At 37.7% G+C, this 18468-nt stretch overlaps 1 long non-coding RNA gene across 1 annotated transcript; it reads right to left on the bottom strand.

Annotated features, from left to right (window-relative positions):
• Positions 1 to 16110: 16110 nt before the first annotated feature.
• LOC114253952 lies at positions 16111 to 17941 on the bottom strand. The gene is made up of 2 exons (XR_004963091.1): positions 16786 to 17941; positions 16111 to 16632 (listed from the first exon to the last, which is right to left on the bottom strand). It is a non-coding gene; the product is annotated as an uncharacterized LOC114253952 (long non-coding RNA).
• Between the last annotated feature and the right edge of the window lie 527 nt (positions 17942 to 18468).

Genomic DNA, 18468 nt, shown 5'->3' with positions numbered 1-18468 from the left:
ATTCTTTTCTACCAATTATCTCTGTTTCTATTATTCTTTGTACCTAAGTACCCTAATATAGTAGTTATAAAAGTAGAAAAAACCTTGTCCATTTTAAGGTCCTCATGTCTAGTAATGAATCACATATTGATCGATAGAAAATATCTTATATCTGTTGCTAAAAAAAAGACCATTGCAGTAAATTAAGTAGAACCATGATGTAATATTTTTCTAATGTTTCAAAGAGCATATTTTTTAATCGTACTGACTTAGGGGATTATAAATTATTTTAATCTTCTAAATCTTTCATTTTAGAAAAATTTCGTTGTAGACGCAAAGAGCCTATTCTTTAAATAACAATCAGCAAAAAGTCAATGAAATCAGTAAAAATACACAGATTTTCAGTGGCATACTTATAACTTATCAAGCAGTAAAATAAATGCAATGATCAGTAATAAAACATTAATTTTAAAGTCAAAATCAGTAAAAGCCAGCAAACATTTACTAATTATCACAACAAGTAAAATACAGGCAAATTAGTGATAATACACTAATTGCCTTTTACAGAGAGTAGAATATAAAAATACAAAAGTGAGCAAGGCTCTTTATATTTCTAATACAATGTAAAGATATTAACTAATATAATATATAGCAAGAATATTATAACTAATGTGTGTTGTAGCTATCTTAATAAGACTTTCAAGATTTTAATTTATAAAATGTATAAGCCTTGTACGGCTTTCTGTCGCAAGGCATACTATGCGAGCCTTTCAATCCTATCCGTGGTACGTGCTGACGGATTGAATTAACTGCAAGCACAGTACGCTGTCGTGGCGATAAATTATTATTTAACACGCATAAACGAGGCCAGAGATAAATCCGAACGCGCGTATAAATCACCTTCTATCACTCACCCTGATATACTACGTTGCTAATTGCGAAGCACACGAGAGAACGACGTTGGAAAAAAAACCGATACGTCCGCACAAGCGTATTTGATTCCACGAAAATTTAACGAACGTCAAAACTAAGAAAGATTACAGCGCGCATCTCTCTCTGTTTTTAGATATTGATATTTTTTCATCAAGCAAAACACTGAACTATTCGAGATGGAAATATAATATTATCATGTTTTCACATGTTTTCATGTTATCATGTCACTCGTAAACAAAAAAAAACAGGTTTTTAAAACTCAATAACAATAGCTTACAATACTGCAGTATTTAATAACTTCATATGCTATTTTCAAAATATTTTTTCAATAAATTAAAATTTTTCTAAAGATTAGATCAAATTTAAAAACTCAAATACTACAAAACCGTTTCTATTTGCCACTCTAGAGTTCAAAATCAATCTATTTTACTCATTGTACTCTGTACATTACTATATCGGTAATTATGATATCAGAGGCGAAAATATCGGATTAAGAATCAAGTGTTAAAATTTTGAAAGTAAAGGATCATCGGGTTAACTCATTCGTGTAATCCTACATTATGTCGACGGTTCGCTTGGACTTTCTGCATGGAATTTCTGCAAGGATAGCACGGAACTCGTTAAAGTGGTTATGCCCTCTTGTATATAGCAAAGTGCAGATAACGACGTACGCAGCATGGACTTTCTGCCTCGCAAGAAGGTCAGTGCTCAGGAGAACGTTAAGTCCGAGATAAAAAGGGAACGAAAAAAAAAAAAAGAAAAGAATCTCGAAAAGAAGAAGGGTTGAACTCTTGCATGGAAATCGGCGTCGGACGAGGGAACGGTCGACTATTCGTCCGCTTATTCTCCTCGTTTCCAACGTCCGGCTTGTTCGCTTCTCGCTCGCGTACTGCGCCATCCTATTTTCTGTTATCATTTAATTAAACAACCGGTTACACGAAATACGCAAAGTCCGTCGCGGGGGAAAGCAGTTCTCGGGAGATTATCCCGTTTCAGCCGTACTTCGCGCATTATCCTTGCTCCTTGAATGTGCGTTCGTTGAGAACACTCTATTTCCCCGTAGATAAGGCGCAACGATATTTATTAAAATGCAACTGGTGCATCGTTTAGGTACAATCGCGAGATGTAACAATGTATCTAATGGAACATTACCTTTCTCGCACGCAACCCAGAGAAGTTCGCTAAGTGTATGTGAAGAAACGTTAAATTTGTCTTAATTAAGGTTAACAACACGCAACTGTGTTCGAAGGCGAATTCAACCGAATTGGCTAGACGGGACGGAGACGGTCGAGATTAATCTCAGATTAGATATCAGAGATGGATTAGCCTTCGCAATTATCCGACATCCCGCTGCCTTCCGCTCTCACTCCGCGCGTCAGTTATTTTGATCTTGTAATTGGAATCCAAGAAAGCGGAAGGCGTGTGGCTAGGATCGGGAAAATAAACAACTTCGGCTCTAAGAGGAATTTGTACGATGTCAGATGCACTCATGGCTTATAGAACTTAAAAATGGCCAGGACGTACCTCTACTTCATACTCGCAGCCACGTTTTGGCGGCGCGATACAACCGCGCAGGCGAAAAAGACAGACGGACAGGCAGACAGAGGGAGACAAGTAAATTAGACGGTATAATGGATTAAAAAAGAAACGTGATCCGAGTTGGTGTATTAAGTTAAATGAGCGCGACAACGACATGCGGCATTTTTCTACGTGCAGGAAATGCCTGTTTACCTAAGTTCAAGAGAACCCCGAGTAAAATTACAATTTCCGAGTTTCCCCCCCAACGACTTTACTTGCGTACCCAATTCTCTTTCACTTGGAACGTAAAAAATGTAATTCTAGTAACGATAAGAATTAAAAATAGCCATGGAAAGTTAGCCATTCACAGACTAGATGGCTAATTTAGACACAGACGAAAATTTCCTTTTCCCGGGGGAAGGACAAAGTCGTATAAAGTCTCCTTATTTTTAGATATAATTAATTCAACAGCCCATTCGTTCTCCCACAAAGAAGTCCAGATATCCTCTTTTTAATCACGAAATTCTAAAAGTGAGATGCTAACTCACGTATAGAGATCAAAATTCGATTACAGGGTTCAATTCCGTCAAATCGCTTTGATCACACGGAATCCTATGCGAACGGAAAAAGATGTTTCACCTCACGTTATTATCTCTCATACGCGTGGAAATGACTCTTTTTCACAAAGCGCTCGCGGACTTTGCGCCAGCCTTCAGAATCACTTTGTAACGGGCGGCCTTGTTATTTTCCTTTCCGCTGCAACCGTTACAGTGCGGTTTCCCGTGTACTCGGGCGCAACGGGGGGGGGGGGGGGAACAGAAGACACGAGACAAGACAAACGCGCGAGAGAGGAAGCTTCCTGAAAAGTTTCCGCCGCGCCCGTGCGCTCGCGCGCGCACGCCGCCGCTCCGCAAATATCAAATGATCACCGTTATATCATTCCTGCCTCTCTCTCTCCGTTTTGTGCGGCGCGGTTGCTTCCCAGGATCGATATTATCTCCGCCATTTACCCTCCGTCTTGTTCGCATAGTTATCTTTCGTGGTTTAATTGCAAAGGCGGGGAAATGCGACAAAGAGGATTCGACGGGTGAATGGAAGTGGAGGACGGCGAAGTTTCTCCCGAATGTAAATGTAAATGCAGTCATCGACAGTTGCGCGATGGAAATCGCGACAAATTAAAGCGAGCGGGATACCGACTAACTGAATATTCCCTTTCGGTCTGTATATCACAGGCAGAATCGTGATCCGGAGAGAAGGAAACGTGCTTAGTTGACCCGACTAGTACAAACTCACTTCGCTCTAATCAAATTGCACTAAATATACAGAGAGAGAGAGAGAGGTCTCTCCGGCGCCAAACCATAATTATCGTTATGCGAAAATTCGGTATCGCGTTGTTAATATTGTGTAAAACCGCGTCCAACCGCGTTTGCGTATCCCGTAACGCGAAACGCGAGATGTTTTCCGTGGAAAACGCGCGTGCACAGTCCGGTAGTATTTAGAGTCCGCGGTGTAAAAGGTTACGTGCGAGTGCCTTAACTTCGCTCCCTCGTAACCTGATTATGTCACCTCGAATAATTCCGCCGCGTCCGCGTCCGAGCCTAGAGCTCTCTCACGTGTCTGATAAACCGCGATAAACCCTGAAAACGGAGCAGTCCTTCCTGGCCATTCTTGCCGCCGCTTCCACCCTCGCGCCTTACGGCCGATCGTGAATCACCCACTTTTACTTTCGGTAACTCACGCGAGCCGCCCGCGCGCTAAATTGCGCGCGTTGCATTAATTTTACGATAACGCCATTCTCTGGTGTAACGTGAAAAGTACTTTTACATGCCATTCCATTAGTCGCGCATTATTAAAGCCAATAATGACAAACAAATGTTTTTATACCGAGGTGCATAATTGCCGGACACTTTCACGAAGTGGAATGGTAATTCGCAAATTTTTAAAGAAAGTGATCCGTCGGCCGGGTTTTTTTTTTGGCTTGGGAATTATCTTCAAATCGATGCGCAAGTATCGACAGCGCAATTATGGAAATCCCTTTACACACGCAAATGTGCACGCTCAGCTCCAGTCGGGGGTAACTGTTTTAACGGCAATGTGCGGATGCATGTACGGCAGAATAATGTAGATAACAGATTGGTAAAAGCGATACGCGAATTCAATCGTCGATTTTGTCCCATGTAAATTCATTGGATACTATGAACGATATACACGAGGTATGAATGTGATTACGAGCGAGCGAATGAGCCGGTAAAATTACAATTTGCACGATATGCGTCCGATCTCACGAGTACTGCAATGAGAACTACGTCACGGGGAAAGAAGCACCATTTCATTTATTATTTACGTTCGCAGGCATCGCGGGCAAGCAAAACTTGGGTACTTTCGCGATAAAGCACCGGAGTGTCTGAAGTCTGAAAGTACAAGAAGTTTGAAAGCAACCATTGCCCGGTTCTTCAAGAAATTCCTAGGTATAATTTCCACATCGTCTACATACAATAGCTTTCTACTTTATTTGCCTGTAAATAATTCTTCCTTAAATAAATAAATTGCCTCTGTATTATAAGTAATACAAATAATATAATAACTATGGGCGTGTATGTGTGTGTGTGTGTGTGTGTGTTTTGTTATCATGTCGCATCAGCCAGTCGGAGGCTAATTTCATTAAACATCAAGACGCCATTAAAACCAGGGCGTGTCGTACAATGGGAAATAATAATTTATCCATGGAGACGTAAATCAATCCTCGCAAGAATGGCTGCATTTAGCAGGGAAAAATTGAATAGTACCCGCGTAACAATCGAACCTGATTCAGTGGAAATCCAGAGGTATATATCAATCACCACATCCAATTGCCACTCAACTGCTGTCCCTGCTGAATGCACCCAATGTGACATATCAGTTCTGTTGCCCCATTCATTTAATCTGAAAATGGGTCGAATATGCCCGCTCATGTAATTTTACGAGTAGATGTATGACGCACTGCACTATTCTATGTACATCAGGCGCAATAATTGAATTTATTTTATAAACAAAAAGCAGAAATTTATAGACGAGGAACAAAGCGTAGAGTTTTTGAAAACATTAATACCGCATAAATCTTTTGTAGGTCCCTTTCGTAAAATTACACATTCTATTTCTCCTGAGAAAAAAGACATATTTCTATGCGGTAAAATTACGTGCTTCGGCCCGTGTATACTCCCATAAATACCTAATATCGTGGTACGTGGCTTGTTCACTTCCGCTAATGATTCTCTCATCCCTTCTGCGGTACCGAAGCACCTTCGCGAACTACATCCTTCAGGCTCTCTGTAGGAAAGTGCTCGTTAGTATCGTCCGCCGTCTTTGTATCGCACGTACGTAACTCACGAGTCGATACTCCCGCAGCCCAGGAATTTCGGAATTTCGTGATCCGGCGCGAGCCTGCATATTTCATTGCGAGTGCACAACGTATCAATAAAATATGGACCCGCTGAAGGAATCCTCCCCGCGTCAAGGAAGAATGACGAGCAATATATTGTAGAGAAATGTAAACGAGACTATATTGTAAAGAAATGTGAAATATCGAGTTTGTGTTAGACACAAATAAGAAGTACAATTTTACCGCGTTTATTTAATTATAAAATTTCGAGATATTCTTTTTTAACGCTTATACATGGAAAGAATTTTCTCTTAAAAATTACCCTGAAAATCGTGGTAATTGTAAGACAACGTAAACCTTGAAAAATTTTACTATACTTTTGACAAAATTTACTAAAATTTTACTATATTTCTAACAAAATTTATTAAAACTTTGCCAAATTGTATTAAAATTTTAGTAAATTTTAGTAAATTTTATTAAAAGTATGATAAAATTCTTCAAGGTTTACGTTGTCTCACAATTACCACAATTTTCAAGGTAATTTTTAAGAGAAAATTCTCTCCGTGTAGCGCTAATTTGCGCACCTTTTTTAAAGTAACGTGTATTTCGGGGACGGTGAATGGACTGTGTGAATGGACGCATCGTTGACGCGAGAGTGACGTCGCTCCCGATCAATCGTTCCATGCGTTTAAATGCATAATGCCCGAGGCGGATGCCCGTCATGTAGAACGCAGCGGCGTGTGCGGACATTCAAAGATCCACCGATGCTAATTAAGATTAATGAGTTGTCCGAGAAATCGAGACCAAGTTCCTGCGCTGGTAATTAACAGTCTATTTCACCTTCCTATAGATATTTCGCTCGAGCCGTACCCGCGCCCGAACATCCTGAAAGTTTCTCTCCCTTTCATCCTCATCCCCCGACGCATCATCTCGGGGCGAGGCACTTATTACGAAAAGTCTTCTCCTCCCCGCTTCTCCCACTCGCTTACGTCTTTCTAACTCCGATGCTTCTATTTGCGAGACGTTGTTCGTCAAGAATTACTTCCAGAGTTACTTCGTTATGATATGCGCTGTTTATTCATATTGTCGTTATTGCAGATTCTAGAGCTGTTGCATTCTTTTTCAAAAGGAGAAAGTCCCTCTAACTCTCCCTGTCTCTAACATCAAAGGATCATTGATAATCTTTTAAGTTGTAATTAAAAATAAGAAAAAAATAATATCTATTTAACAATAATATATTAATTTCTTACTCATTTTGCTGTATACCTTTCGATAATATACGTTCAATATACAATTTAATTAGAACAAATTAGAAAAGCTACGTAAATTGTCCAATAATGTAATCGCGCATTCAGAAATTAATTCATGTAAAATTCTATAAAGTTTTAACATAAAATTTTCGTAGAAAAATGTTAAGATTGTAATTGTTTTCGAATTATAAGCAATCAAAGTTAATCAATAACATCGCGTGGAGCTTGCGCGTTCAAACTTATAGCTGATTCATTATTGATTTTCATAATTCAAGTAATATTGACTTTTACAGCTGTATTAATTTTATCGTTTGATGTAGGTATTACGCATAGAAATAAATTGATACTGATAATTAACTCTCCATCGGTAACCATCAACCGGTATTTGAAATCCAGATAATCCCCCCCCCTCTCCAAAAAAGTAAAAAATGTTTCAAGTCATATAATTGGGCCGTCATATTCTTAAATGTTAAAAGAGAGTATGTCAGAATTATTTTTAGATTTTTTGGAGCTTAAAAACCCTTTGAAAAGTACAACCGATGACCCAGTTAGTATGATTCAGCAGTGAAAAGGATTGCTCTGTGGAGAATTAATAACAAACGTTTTAATTATTACATTAAATATTATTTAATTTTGCTTTTAATAAAAGTTTTTTAATCAAACAAAATTAATTATTACTATAGGCAACGCTAACGAGTCCACAAACGTAAAATATGCAGCAATAATCTGTTTGTTGAAATCAGTTCACAAAAAGCAGAATATACTTATCGTATATTTATTCTATATTATGCCAAATATTTTGAATGTGATTTTTTTTTCTTTATAGAACATATTCATATAAAAAGTATATTCCTTCTATTTTAACTAAAATATAATTTTTCTAAAAATATATACATATATACAGTGGCGTGCAAAAGTTTCCGGCCAGTAACATTTTGTACTCTAATTTATTCTAAAAAAAGACTAACGATTTTTAATTATTATGAGATATGATTATGAGATATAGGAAACAAAATAATATTGTAAAACAATATTATTTATGTTTGTAAATACATTTATTATTATAATTGTTATATTTGCATGTGCAAAAGTTTCCGGCCACATAATATATTTGACGTAGTAGGACTTCAAAAATTTATTTACGAATAGAGTATAGCGTTGAATATTTACATTTAGTTCATAGAAGGTCGTGGAAGCATAAACATGGCTCGGCATACGCAAATTCAAATTCGTGAAAGAATAATAAAATTTTCAAAAGAAGGAAAGTCTTCTCGTGAGATTGCTTCATTATTATCGATAGGTAAATCAACCGTGAATGATATTATTGTAAAATACAGTTGTGGGTATGGTTTAAAAGATCGTCCGCGTAGTGGAAGACCAAGAAAGACATCTAAAAAGGTAGATCGTATCATTAAACGCAAATCAACTGCAGATGTTAAGAAAACTGCTGCCGAAATTGCACGCGAGCTAAAGGATGAAAACTTAGCTAATGTTAGTCGTAGTACTGTGACACGAAGACTACATGATGTGGGACTTTTTGGCCGTATAGGTATTAAAAAACCATTAATTAGTAAAAAGAATAAGAAGGCCCGATTACAATTTGCCAAAGATCATCTAAATTGGACAGTCGAAGATTGGAAAAAAGTAGCTTTCTCAGACGAATCTAAATTTAATCTTTTTGGAAGCGATGGTAGACAACATATACGACGTCCTGTTGGTACCAGAAATGACGTTCGGTATCAAATTCCTACTGTGAAGCACGGTGGAGGAAGTGTGATGGTTTGGGGAATTTTTTCTGCACAAGGAGTTGGTCCATTGGTCGAGATCAACGGAAATATGAACGCTGCTATTTACAAAGACATTTTAGAAAAAAATTTATTAACATATGCTAAAGAAACAATGCCGCATAATTGGATATTTCAGCAGGATAATGATCCCAAACACACATCCAAGTTATTAAAACAGTGGTTTTCCTCTTCAAATGTGAGAGTTTTAAGTTGGCCATCTCAATCACCGGACTTGAACCCCATAGAACATTTATGGGAAACGTTAGACCGTCAAGTTCGAAAGCATACATATTCAAATAAAGCCGCATTATTCAAATCGTTGAAGGAAGAATGGGCTAAAATTTCACCTGTTTGTATTAATCGATTAATTGAGTCGATGCCACATCGTTGTGCGGCTGTTATCGCTGCAAATGGTATGGCTACAAAATATTAATACTAAAATATAATTTAAGTGTATTACAGAACATGTAGACTAATAATTTTTCTCGTAATACAAAGTGGCCGGAAACTTTTGCACATCCAAATATAACAATTATAATAATAAATATATTTACAAACATAAATAATATTGTTTTACTATATTATTTTGTTTCCTATATCTCATACTCACATCTCATAATAATTAAAAATCATTAATCTTTTTTTAAAATAAATTAGAGTACAAAATGTCACTGGCCGGAAACTTTTGCACGCCACTGTACATACGCAGCTAAAATATGTAAATATTGTACAGTAGTCGGACAATCTGTATTATATAGAACGCATAGAGTAGAAATTTCTTTTACATTTAACTATCTATTTGTAGGCAATTTCAGAGCTCGTTACACCAAATTTGCATACATTTACTTGAGTCAAGCGCCACGTTGTTCATTTTTCTCCCTTTGTCTGCTTATCGCTTCACCCGCAAAGAGTAATTTTTTTTAACCGCAACGAAGAAAAGTATAAACTAGCCGGTCGATAAAATACGCAGTTCTAACTATCGAAACTTTTAACCGCATTGCCCGCATGCATCCGCGCAAATAATTATTTTACTGTCCCGCACTGCGTGCAAAGAGTTTCTAAACATAGTTCAGTTTAGATATGATTTAACAACTACCTCAACTCGGCGAGACTGGTGTAATTCGTATATTACTGCATATAATGCCAATCGTTATGGCGCATCTGCGTGGTATATACAACACGCGTCACAATGCAACAATTAATCTTCTCTCTCTCTTCTCTGTCTCCCCTCCTCTCTTTCACCGAAATGCAACGTTTTCACTATGACGGTCAACTGCAACGTTTGATAACAGCGTTCAGAAACAATCGGGACGGCATAAGGGTCGTTAATGGAACACGACGTGCGAGATCCGCTATTAGATAGGTGCGCATTAGCGACAGCGAAACAATTAAACTACCATAGTGACATTAATCGTCTATCACGAATTTTAGTGACGTAGAAAATCGTGCAATTATGTTATCTTCCGCAGCATTGTCTGCAAATTCGTCCGTTAAAATCTGTTACACTCCGTTATCTTCGCCGTAAATTGACTTGATTTTTGTCTTTATTTTACATAATTTTGATAATGACATAACTTGGACATCTATTTCACGATTGATTAAAATTCGGATAAGTATGTTTTCAAAATTTTACAACGTAATATTTAAATTTTTATCCGTTATTTATTACTATATAATGAATTAATCAATCTTTAACAAAATATTAATATCGTATTACAGTTTTTTAATTCGTAATTAATTGATATTTAAAAAAAACAAGCAATTTCTTTTAGTTCACAAACTAATCGTAAATCGAGGCTTATTATCAAATGCGTCAGAGTCATTAATTAGTTTATTGTTGGTGGTTAACCGGGCTACTTCGATTTATTGATATTTTTTAATCCCAAATGATATGTGAGTGCGTGCAAATAGCGCGGCAATTATCACCTATGGCATATTAATACCTCGAATTATGCGGTTTCGTGTCCAATTAAGCGTTTCTAAAAACCACTCGACGAATCTGCACCCGTGGTTGTTCACAATGAATCCAACGGAAGAGTCAGCGATATTATTAAATTCCACATTATATTGTTCTATAATTAACACAATCAAAATTAATTCCAAAGATCGCGATAATTTGTTTCACGTGACAATAATATGTTGCGAATAAGGTATTTGTTATAAACATACAACAATATCAATGAAAACGTCAACGGAAAAGTTTTCTCAAAAGAGATACGGGTTAAATATACATATCTGTATTAAAAGCGTATTTTTTCGATACCGTCGCCGCGAGTTAAATCGTAAAAAGCAACGATCTACACAAAACGCCGAATTCTGATAACAATTGCTTCACACGTAGGCACCGTGTACGCGTTCAGAGAATAAAATACGATGATCCGAACTGTGCCGGACGTATAAAAACGGTTCAATTAAAATGCAAACGTGCATAACATATCTTGAAAGAATCTCCGATAGTCTTTTTTTTTTTACTAAAAAGTTTTTGATAATATCTTCATCAAACATTAGCGTCTTCTGGAACAGAATTATGAACGACGCAAAATACAATCTTGCGACGCGATAATAATAAAAACGTTCTATGACAGTCTTATGAAGTTGTTCTCTGAATCTGCAGCTTCCGATAGTCGATTATCTTGTTCGACGATAAGTTTAATAAATGGAGATTGTGCCCCGGATAGAATGCACAATAAAATCAAGCCAAAAGCATTTCTCTTCCTGTAACCTGAGAAAGTAGTTTGCTTCTACTTCTGAATTCCCTCCCTCTCTCTCTCTCTCTCTTTCTCTCTTTCTCTCGATGAGATAACCATATATTAATTTTACGCGGTGGCAATTCTCAATTTTCACTTAGCCCGATTGTATTACCATCGACTATGGTTACTCGTGCCATTGAACGGGTTTCCGACTCGATTCCACGCAACAGAGGGCATATCGCTTTGCGAAGCGAAGGGATGAAGAGAGATAAATCGGGAAGAATGGTTTTAAGGCACGCCGGGTTAATAATGGGGCTAGATCTAATGAGAAATCTTTCGTGAAAGTTAAATTGGCTCATCGAACGAATCGCGACGAAAGTGTATCGAATTTAACGGGGCGTGAATTTAATTCCGCGCGGAGTGCTGCCGACAGATGCCAATTTAATATTCCCTCATGTTTTCTCTCAAGACAGCGCAAATGTTTCGACAACATTTCGCTAAACTCCCGCACGACTTTTTAATGTTAACGCACGTCGCGGACTGTAATTGTGGATAACAAATAATTGAACTTCGTTCAATTTTATTTGCAAGCTGCATTCCCGAAAATAATTTTGCATATTATGCCTCCGGGCTAGAATTACTCGTGTAATCGAGATCGCGCGCAATTATAATGGCATTTCGCTTCGGGCAGACGCGAAATGAAATATCGTCGATAAAGATGGCGAAAGAAAAGTGGAATATATATAAACGTTTATGTACATTATCTTGTATACATTACCGCTATGCTGTCAAATCACAAACAATATCATGATAAACGTGAATCGCAACTTCTCTATTCGCACGTCCGAAAGGAATAATTATTTATGCCAAATACATTTTCATATTTTAACATCATGATTAACAAAATATGATATTATTATTCAATGCTTGTTGAGAGATACCTTAAAAGTGGCATGCTAAAAATACATTGTTAAATAGCATATTTAATTATTTAAATATCACGTGAAAATTATTTTAATACGAATCTTGTTTTCCCGGGTCATCAGAAAACATAACACAACACGCGCGATAAATGTTTAATGATGTAACGAGAATAAACGCGGGTTTGGTTTTGTTATACTTCATTCTAAATAAATCGAAGTAATAACAAAAAAAATAAGGCTAAAAAAGAAAAGAGAAAGAAAAACGAAAAAAATAATACGTATGATAATGCGGTGAGAAAGTTGGAAAGTTGGAGAAATAAGATTTTCATATTACGTGATCGAAAAATATAATAAAGGCGTCGCGACAAAATACACACAATGCATCAAAATATGCATGAGATGTAAGTTTATGTAATAAACTTATAAGGAAATTTGGAAAAAAAAACATTCAAGAACTATAATTAAATTTGATAATTAATTATTAAGTTTGTCGTACAATAACAGCCATTTTTTTCATATTATAACAGTTATAAAAATAAATGTTCATTTAAGAACGATTTTTCACATACTATTACTATCACAACAAAACGATAAAATATAAAAACAATATTAGTTCACTATGTAAAGTATAATGACGAATAAAAAATAACAACTTTTAATTGTATAAATTGTAAATGAATGCGAATAGCTTGTCAACGAATTATGGATTACTTTCTGCCATTTGCATGCGAGAATCGCATTACCATTGAATTCGATTTAATTGTGATAACAAGTATGTATAAGCAGCCCTATGCTCTGAGAGACATTACGATTGCATCATACGATTTAATTGAATGACACCATCCTCATTATCAGTCCACGCTAGAATCAAAGGGATAATTAAATTTTAGCGATAATCAGAAAGTACACGCGGCGTCTACTAGAAAAAGCAATTAAGTACAGATCAACGGCAAATAAAAGAAAGCAAAGAAAAATGATCCGATATCTATAATAATATTTTATCTGTCGCATATGAAACTTTGAATTCCAGAAGAAAAGAAAGAAAAGGAACATTCGCTTCATATAACAGAAGCGAGTAAAAAGACAATTTTTTAAAGAGTCTTCTTGGGTTTCCGTTATATTACCGGAAGTCATTAATTAATATTATCAAAATTTAATAATACACGTAATATACATCAATATCTATAATACAAATAATATATATAGATACAGCTAACTACACGAAATTATTTCTACAAACTTAACCGCGGCACGTTTGTTGCATATAACGTTTTACGTTTGAATTATCGATATCAGCCTTCCACAAATATCAAATAATGCTGCCCGCAAACCAGAAATTAAACCAGAAATTCGTATAAATTAATTCGTTTGTTATGATACGCGCGCTCGTTGCGTTTCGGAGTAAATCGATGATCGAATCGGGCGAATAGCCTGTCCCGCTGTTGAACGATTGCAACAACGTACCTCGCGCCCTTCGACATCACCGCCGGTGTCAGGGCGCAATGCTCGCGCCCGTAGACGTATAGAATAGCACACAATCCGAGGGAATCGAATGGCAGCCGATACGTAAACGAATCCCCCGAAAGATCATGCCCGAGCGTGATCCCGGGGAAATGTCTCGGGCGCGTTGCGATATATTGGATTGAAGCTTGATTCGCACGGCGCAAGCGATCTTCTCTTACGAATGTGGTTTTTTTTTTTTTTTCCTTTTCAGATTTATATGGCGTGCGGGGTATGCGGGAGAGGAAAGGCGGGGGGAGCTTTCGTGTGGGTATAATGTAGTTCGAGAATAGGCAGGAGTGAAGGGAGCGAAGACCAGGAAGAACGCGGTGATGGGCGATAAAGCAGAAACCCCCTCGGGCACCGGGATTGCTTATCATAGTCGTCATCGATCGTTCGTCTCTCCGTTCGCGAGATAAACCCCAGGGTCGCGGCAGATAGAGCATTCCGTCGGATAAAGCATGGGAATGCCGTCATCGTGAATAACCCAAGTTCGATATTCCGAGAATTGAATCGATATTTCATCGCGAGGTGCACGAAGGCGAAAGTTAAATGCCACTTTAACCGCCTGGAATATTCAGTTCCTTAATTGGACGCTACTTTATCTTTGAATGATCCTTATATCTCTCGTTCTCGTAAATGAATATTTTATATCCGTCATTCGTCCTCATTTCGCATGGATTCCGCGTGTCACAGGGAACGTGCAGCGAGTGAGACAGAATAAAGTTTCATATCTCGAGACATGAACGATTTAACCACAATCTGATTAGAGATCAAACGATAGTGCGTTTAGATATTGCGAGGGGAGCCATTATTCTCGCGAAACCTCACGATTAATTATAATAGCGTCGACTGCTACAAAACACATTCCGTAATATTACAATACCTAATGAGATAATTATTGGATCTATCAAATATCTATTCGGGGAATAGGATACTGATCTTCATGAGGCAACATATCACAGGCTTCTATTCACACAAAAAATTAATATTCAATTCATATTCATAAATCGTTATCTTATACATATGTATATAAGCAAAAATACAAAACAAAATACAACTTCTTTAAGAAAATAATCTTAAATTTCAGCAAAATACATTTATTATATTTTTATTATAATATATATATATATATATATATAATTGTATTTCAATAATAATAATAATATTAAAAAATTCTAATTCTTTGTTTGAAAATGTGTGTGTGTGTGTTATTTTTTATCCAATATTTTTTTCTCTCCAATCATGAAAATTATTTTTGAACAAAGATGAATATATTTTTCTCAATAAAACTATATAAAATTTCTTAATGAGAGCAAATTACGTCTGTTCTAGATTAACAAATTCTTTAAAGATTTTATGTTCTTACTTATATATAAGACAATGATTATAGACTTGAGACTAATCTTTTTCTGTATATACTACACTAGATCGCTAACTCCTGTTGAATTCGTGGCTTAGTGGAAATTCGTAGCAAAATAAAAGAGTGTAAGTTAAACACAAGGTTAACAGCATGTAAAACTTCTAGAAGTGTAAATTGGAACAGCGAAAAGAAAAATAAGTACTTTTTTTAAGTTTCATTATTCCAGTTTATGCTTCCTAAATGTTTCGTTTACTTTCATTTTAAAGAATTATTTAATTTCGTTTAAAAGAATGTTAATAATATTTCAGTATACATTTAAATTTCGCAAAAGAATTTACGGTTTTTTCATGACTTTTATTAATATAAACATTTAAAAATTTCAAAGATTAAAAAAATTTTAAATACAGCTTTAAAATAAATTTATTTTATTATATCTTTTAATATTCCTTATATATAATTACACAAAAAAAGTCACTCGACTTTAAAAGATTATATTTCAAAAAATATTAAAAAGAAAGAATATAAATTAAATAACATATGATAATCCGCAACATAACGTATCTCACTACAGAACATGAAATGCCAATTTAGAAAAATATATTTTTACTGATTTTTAAATATAAACTCACAGGTCACACAGAAATATATTATACATATGTGGATATGTGTGCCACATTTATTGCTAACCAATTTTCGACATTTTTATTATCAACATTAGAAAAAACCGATAAATGAAATAATTTTGTCAGAAAAAGAAAGAGAAATAAAATTTAAATTTAAAAGTAAAAATTTTCCTGAGTTTCAATAAATTTTTTTTTTTTTCGTGAAAATCCACGATTTTCAAGGATAAAAAAGAAATTCCCTGAAAATTCCAAGTTTTCTTGATTTTTCTCGATAATATAAAATCTGTATTTTTATTATATTTTCTCGATAATATAAAATCTGTATTTTTAATATATTTTCAATCATACATAATAAAACTAGTAAATTAAGTAATTTATTTTAATACTAATAAAAAATAAAACTTGTATAACTTCGAGCTTTGATATCTCACGACATGACTTTTAACCCTCTTTAAATATAGCGACACGAAGGTTGAAGTTAACGGTCTACTGGACGTGCATGTAGAAATCTGTGTGTATACATATCCGCATTCTCGCACCGTTAACTCGATACATAGATTTGTATATTTATTACATACAACCGCTACGGTTCTCCCTCGCGAGGATCCATAACCTCAACGAGATAAAAAAAAAAGAGAGGAAAGGGAAACCATGCGACTCACCCGACGACGCGACGCGCATTGGCAGGATCGCCGGTACCTCGTCGACCTGTAAAGGCAGGAATACAAAGGACGAAATTATAACGGCGCCCGGCTAGAGTAATTAGCGTCCAGAGGAATAATTGTCGCGTGAAGTAATCACGTAAATAATTAGTCCTCGCGGCAGACTGCCAAATGAGATAAAGGGTAACAATTTACTCACCCCGCAGTTGCTCCGCCGTCGCCCGACGCCTCCCAGGCGTCTCCTTCTCCTCCTCCTCCTCCTCTTTCTCTTCTTCCTCTCAGCTTCCCTCGTCGCACACACACGCACACACGCGACACTCGCGAAGACTCGATTAATTACAGATCGCGCGTGTCCACTGTCGCACTCCCGCACTTAACGATCTTCGAAAGTGAAGACGGACGACCAACGTTCAAGTGCAAACTACGCTACGCTTGTGCAACTAACTTCTCTCTCCTTCTCTCCGTCTCAATCTCTCTCTCTCTCTCTCTCTCTCTCGCGCGCGCGCGACCAGCCAATCACCGAGGACGAGCGAAAGAGCAGCAGATCATTTCATTCCAATCCAATCGGACGGTAATCGGCTCCACCGTAGACATAGATGTCATAGATGTAAGGTCTGACATTCCGCGCCGCGCTACACGCATTTTCCAGTACTCCGGAGTGACCTCGGGCAGGAAAGAATCTGTTCCCCGTCGTCAACCGCGACTGTCAACAAATCGTCGCGCGCGAGAGAAAAAAAACGTCCCACCATGTTTTGCCTCCCGCGCCGCGTCGTTTTATCAAGGTCACACAGGCATAGCCAACATATACCCGATGTTTTATTCACCCGCGAAATCGCGATCGCGAATGGAAAAGGCACGTCGCGAAACTCGACGTCCGTGAATCCCATCGGCGAGGAATCTCAAACGGCAGGGATTTTACGAGTGCAGCCGTAATTGCTACGAACGTAATTAGCATGAACGTCGAATGAACGCGAGACGCGCCGATTGACCCGCCGGTTAATCCGTGTTCTACGTTGCGACGGAATAATTCGAGAATGTCAACTCCAACGTCGCGAAGGACGAATAACGAAGTCAAAGGTTAGGCCGAAGGCAGAGAACGAGACGTAGGTGTCGCAGTCGCGGTCGTAGGGTAAGGCAGAGAAAAACGTAAGTCGTACATGTAATATACTATTCTAGACTCTAGAATAGTAGTATATTACGACTTACGTTGCCCTACGGCTACGACTGCGACACCTACGTCTCGTTCTCTGCCTTCGGCCTTAGCCAGGATTAGTAAATCACCGGATGACTCGTTGGCCGTCTCGACGCAGCTTTCGAAAAAGCGAGACTAGCGGGACTAGCCGGAACGTGCGCCGAGATATTCCGACGCTCGCTTTCGCACCAAGCGATCGGACTCGCCGGTCGCGACAGCCAATCAGATGCGCGATAACTTGAGCGACGCCCTCCGCGTATTCGCATACTCGTCGCTCGGCCGCTGGTAAAGTTTTTCTGAGAGGGAGGGGGGGGGGGGAGTCAATGTCGTTGAATTAAGATATCGAAAGCCTATGTTTCGGCTAGTCTCTTCTCGGAAGTTCGCGCCGGTCGCGTGCCCATTGTTTCCTATTCTACGGTGTTTTTTTTAATCGACGGAGGCGGTGATGGATTTACGATCGGGACACTTTCTCGGAAGTCGTCGCGCGTTCAACCGTCTCATCTCGAGTGCCTCCTCGAGGGTTCTTCCGTCGCCACGTCGGGGATAAGCGAGCGACGCCTGGAGTTTTTTTTTTTCTTTCTCTTCCGCGAAATGCCGATTCTCCAAAGTGACCAATCGGCCACTTGGCTGCCCGCTCGTAATTTTTAACCCCTGCCTGCTGTTTCCAACTTCCAACGCTTCGCCAAGCGG

Source organism: Monomorium pharaonis, chromosome 4, assembly GCF_013373865.1.
Source record: "Monomorium pharaonis isolate MP-MQ-018 chromosome 4, ASM1337386v2, whole genome shotgun sequence".
NCBI lineage: Eukaryota > Metazoa > Arthropoda > Insecta > Hymenoptera > Formicidae > Monomorium > Monomorium pharaonis.
Note: the sequence above shows the minus strand (reverse complement) of the source record. Positions and strands in the feature narration are given on the sequence as shown.